Source organism: Psammomys obesus, unplaced genomic scaffold (genome assembly GCF_907164565.1).
Source record: "Psammomys obesus unplaced genomic scaffold, mPsaObe1.curated_primary_1811, whole genome shotgun sequence".
NCBI lineage: Eukaryota > Metazoa > Chordata > Mammalia > Rodentia > Muridae > Psammomys > Psammomys obesus.
In genome coordinates this window covers 614461-619678 of record NW_026596381.1, presented here as the reverse complement: position 1 = coordinate 619678, position 5218 = coordinate 614461, and the positions used below count along the sequence as shown (strand labels likewise).

Sequence of the window (5218 nt, the reverse complement as noted above, 5' to 3'; positions counted from 1 at the left end):
TTATTAGACATTTTGAGTCCTTTAGATTCAAATTATTGACTTTAAGGATTCAAATACAAAAACCGATGTTCAAACTGGCAAAATGATTTATTCTAAATCTGACAAATATTAAGTGGCAGAGCCAACATTTCAATTTAAGTGTGTATATAAGAGATGACACTTTCATCACATTGCGTTGTCAGGAAACAAAATCCACTGGCTTTCCTATTTTTATCAGTAAACATTTGTTGAATGAGCAAGTGAATGCCCAGGTAAATGAGAGAAAAAATTGGTAGAGGGACATGGAAAGAAGGGACTTATTGGTTAGTGGGCATCCATGTATTCTAGGAATTGTGATGGGGAAATACTTAAATTTGGTTTTACTAACTCTTTGCAATAATCCTAAGAGACAAATGTTATCCAGCATCCCATTTTCCAGATCAGAAATTGAGGACTACACATATTCAACAAATTGCTCAAGGTCGCAGAGCAAAAATTTGTATTTTGGTGTCTCGAACTCTAAACCTGATTCTTTCCACTATGATGGATTGTCTCAGAAACCTCTAGATTAGAAACTGAGAAAAGGCTGGTAAAAGTGTATGTGAATTTTGGTGCAAGGGCAGCAACTGCATAGCATCAAATGAACTGAAGTCTTCAGGATCTCAGCAAGTTGGAGGTAAACCAGATACTAATCATGATTTAAATATGATTCTTAGAGCCTGTCATCAGCTGGGTCAGAGATATAAAAAGGAACTGAGTGACAACTGGCTTCCCATTTGAGGTCCTGATGTCACCCTTTTTTTCATATATATATATATATATATATATATATATATATATATATATATATATACATACATATATATATAGCTACAAGTATCTGCTTTGAACCTCAAAAAACAGAGCTGTGATGTGGTGTCTACTTATATCCCAAAGGTGAGAGAGGCTGAAAAGGTGTGGTAAGACATGCACCAATCTCAGGAGTATGCTTTCCCACACTTGGCCTATAAATAAACATAGACCAGCCCCCCAGGATAGGGTATACTAACACTGTCTCAGCTGATCCTTACCTTGAGGGGTTTTCAACTGCTTCAAATAATCAGAAGGAGGCTGATGGTGCCCAACATACTTAGGAGAGAGGTGGTGGCCTCTGAACTTTCACAAGGCTCAGACTTTCCAGGGATTGAATCTCTTCCTAAAAGAAATAAAGAAGAGCAGTAGCTGAGAAAAGTTTTGTTGCATTAGATCCTCCTACCCCACTTGACTTGCCAGGGTGTGTGCTTTTGGCAGCTGATTTATAATATATGGTTTATTTAATAATCAGCACCTGCAGTAATGCCACTGAAGGTGAGTTGAGGTATAAATAACACTTTGCTTCTAAATATTTAATATGGGTTTAGAATTAGAGCAAATAGCATCTGGGCAGGCTGGAAAGTCAAGAAACTGAAATCTGTAGTCACAGCTATGCTATAAACTGATATCTGACCTTGAACAGATCTGAATATCTTTCTGAGTCTATTTCCCCATGCAAAAAAGAGAATCACTCAAACTTTAAAAACCCTCCTAGTTCTGAAAGAGTGACCACATATCATGTCTTCATGATTCTTTGCTCTTTGCCTTTACTATCTCTAATGGAAGTTTTGGTTTCTTTAAAAATTCAGTTATGTTATATAAATATGTTTCTGTTTTAATCCCAAGTTTGGGGTTTTAGTTTGGGCTTCAGTTTGTCCAAAGCTGATAACTGTCTCGTGCAGTGTCTGGTCTTTGACAGCTGATAATGGCCTACCTCATACCTCCTGTGGCACAGAGAGAGGTGTAGTCTAGGACTCTGAGGATATAAATTTGAGAGCCCAGAAGGAGGTGGTGTGGGGTGTGATATTGGTGTGTGGCATGTAGCAGTTTGGAAAGACCAGAGATAGATATTGTGGTGGTTTGGAGCAGACAGAGAGAAGTGCTTCAGGCCACAGCAGCTTGGAGGAGACTGCTTACTGGGTTTGCTGTTGATAGAGATTGGTAGAGCCCTAAAAGAACCCATTGATCCTAAATAGCAGGTAAACTAACTTTCTGTCCCCTACCTAGGGTTGGTAGAAAGGAAGTAGAGGTGTTAATACCCCAAATAAAGTAGTTTTTAAAATGAGAACTATAATTATCTCCTTAACTTCAATAGGTTTCTGAGGGAATTTTTACCGAAGATCCAAATGAGTGATTTCTTTGGTTCCTACCTTCATAGAATGCTAAGAAGAAATCAGTATTAGAAATAAACTGAGCCTAAGCATGCCATATGTTCCACACAGATGAGAATAGAATAAAAGAAGAGATGGTAGAAGGAGTAGGTTCCATGCAGCTCCAAAGACTTTAAGATTGAGAGAGTCTTTAGAACATGGGAAAGTGGGACCAGGAGTTCCAGAACATTTATAAAATTAAAAAAAAATAATTCTACAAAAGTATAAGCGAAGTCAACATTCATACAAATTATGTTGCAAAAAGAATTAATGTAAGTTTGACTGTGTACAAGGCCCAAGCCCCCAACATTCCTTTCAGTTGTAGCATGAATTTACATCAAAAAGAGCCTATCAAATGGCTGCATCTGGAAGGACACATTCTGAAATTCTGTAACATAACTAAGGAGTTAAGTGGAAATTTTTGGATTTTAAATGATGTAAATGAAACTTTTCTAAACCCCAAGAGTTTATTCATGGTCAGTGTTCACTGAAAGAAGACCTACAACACATAAACCACGGGTCTAAGTAAGATACAAAAGATATAGGACTGTGATGACCTCATGGAATGTTGGAACTATGGGTAGGTTGTTTTGGGGACAGCACACTGTATAGCAGAGCAAGCAGCATAAGGAAGAGATTAGGAACTAGAACATACGAAGCTTAGAATTTACTAAGTACAGAGAAATGGGGGTAGAGGTGAATTTTGGGAAGAATCGTGTCTTCCTTACTTTTCTAATGCTGTAAAGAGACACCAAGATCGGGGCAACTTATAGACAAAAAGTGTTTAATGAGGACTTACTTAGAGTTTCAAAGGGTGAATTCATTACCACCTTAGAAGGGAGCATGGCAGCAGGCATGCAGACAGTATACTGGAACAATCTCTGAGAGCAGAGAGAGAGAGAGAGAGAGAGAGAGAGAACTGGAAATGGCATGGACTTTTGAAACTTCAAAGCCATCCCCAAGTGACACATCTTCTCCAACAAGGTCACCATTCCTAATCCTTCCCTAAGAGTTCCACCAACTCTGGACTAAGCATTCAAATGTAGCTGCCAGAGGCTCAGAGTCATATCATAATGAAAAAATGCATTTAGCCCAACTTCAAAAGTCTCTATGGTCTTTCAGTCTCAAATTTTAAAAGTCCAAAGTCTCTTCTGAGACTCAAAGCAAGGTTACCTCTAACTGTAACCCCCTGTCTTAATTAGGGTTTCTATTGCTGTGAAGACCACGGCAACTTTTATAAAGGAAAATATTTAATGGGGGCTGGCTTATAGTTCAGAAGTTTAGTCCATTATCATCATGGTGGGAATCATAGTGACAAATAGGCAGATATGTTGCTGGAGAAGTAGCTAAGAGTTTTTCATCTGGATCAGCAGGCAGCAGGAAGAGAAAATGATATTGGGCCTGGTTTGAGCTGCTGAAATCTCAAAGACCACCCTAAGTGACACACTTCCTCCAATAAAACCACACATACTCCAACAAGGCCACAACTCCAATAATGTCACTCCCTATGAGTCTATAGGGGGTGGCATTTTCATTCAAACTGCCACACTTCTGGAAAAATCAAAAAGCAAATTACATACTTATTACAAATAATGGAGGACAGAATACATATTACCATTTCAAAAAAGGAGGAATTCTGGGCTGGACCAAAGGAAGACTAAAATCCAGTAGTGCAAGCTCCATATGCTATAGCTACATGTGTGATGTCAAAAAGGCTTAGATAACTCCTCTTTTTCAGCTTTGGTTACTGCAACACACTTTTTTTGGAGGCTATTTTCACTCTGTTTATCCACTCTCCATGGCAAGTATCCCACGATTCTGGTATATTCAATATCTTGGGGTCTCCAATGTAATCTAAGCTTTCCTCTCATGGCTTAACAAGATGATCTTTCTGGCCCTGCATGAGGGGACCCTGGCCTCAGAAGCTTTTCTTAATTGTGAAAGAGTTCACAAGCCTTTTACTACTGTATCCTTTATGACTCTAAAGCCAAAACAAGAGTGCCAGTTGCTGCCAAGTTCAGCTGTCTACTTTGGATGAAATATGTCCCCTCCTTAAATTACATTTGTATAAGCTTTAATTTGTTGATGCTTTCCTTTGTTGCATAAACTTTCCTTTAATTCCTTCCACACTTTCTTTTCACAAGTTGCAGGATTTGCTGGGTGGGGTCTGGCCCCAAGGACACCACTCTCTTTTTAGTCCTTAACTCTCCCAGCACAAACAAAAGCTGTTATATTAAATTTCCGGTGCTCTTTTTCTCCTCAGACTATACATTTTATATTTCTTTTTGACCCTCCCCCCGCTTGATCTTTTTAATTGTAGATTTGTGTAAGACTGATCACTAATAACCAAGTGACAGAGTCAACATTAGGCTGCCTTGAAATATGCTCTACCAATGAAATTAGTTCAAAAATCTTCAACTTAACCTCACCTAGATCCTTAGGACAAGGGAAAAATAGCTACATTATATGCCAAAATTTCACAAGAATGGTCTCTAGCCCAGTTGTTAAAACTGTTCACGATGCTTTCAGCACTACTGTTTTCCAAGTTCTGACTAGAATGTACCATCAATCCCTGCTTAGAGTGTTCCACTGCTTTTCTAGTCCAAAGTCTCAAAAAAACTAATTAGCATGGTCAAACCTGTCACACATCAACAGCTCACTCCCCGGAACCAACATCTATCTTACTTTCCTTACCATTGCTGCAAAGATACATCATGACCCAGGCAACTTATAGAAGAAGAAGGAGAAAGGGGAGTGGGGGTGTGATGGTAGGACTGGGAGGAGAGGAGGGAGGGGCTGGGATCAGGCCATAAAGCAATCAACTTAATGAATTAATTAATTTCAGCTCATGGTCCATGGTCATCATGACAGGAAGCATGATATCAGACAGGTAGTCATGGCACTGGAATAATATCTGAAAGCCCATGTCTGATCCACAAGCATGAGGCGGCAGGAGGAGTGTGTGAAGAGATAGATAGATAGATAGATAGATAGATAGATAGATAGATAGATAGATA

The 5218-nt window shown here is 39.0% G+C and overlaps 1 pseudogene; it reads left to right on the top strand.

Moving 5' to 3' along the window:
* Positions 1-1314: 1314 nt before the first annotated feature.
* LOC129669313 (60S ribosomal protein L7a-like) overlaps positions 1315-5218 on the top strand; it is a 5390-nt pseudogene continuing 1486 nt past the window's right edge.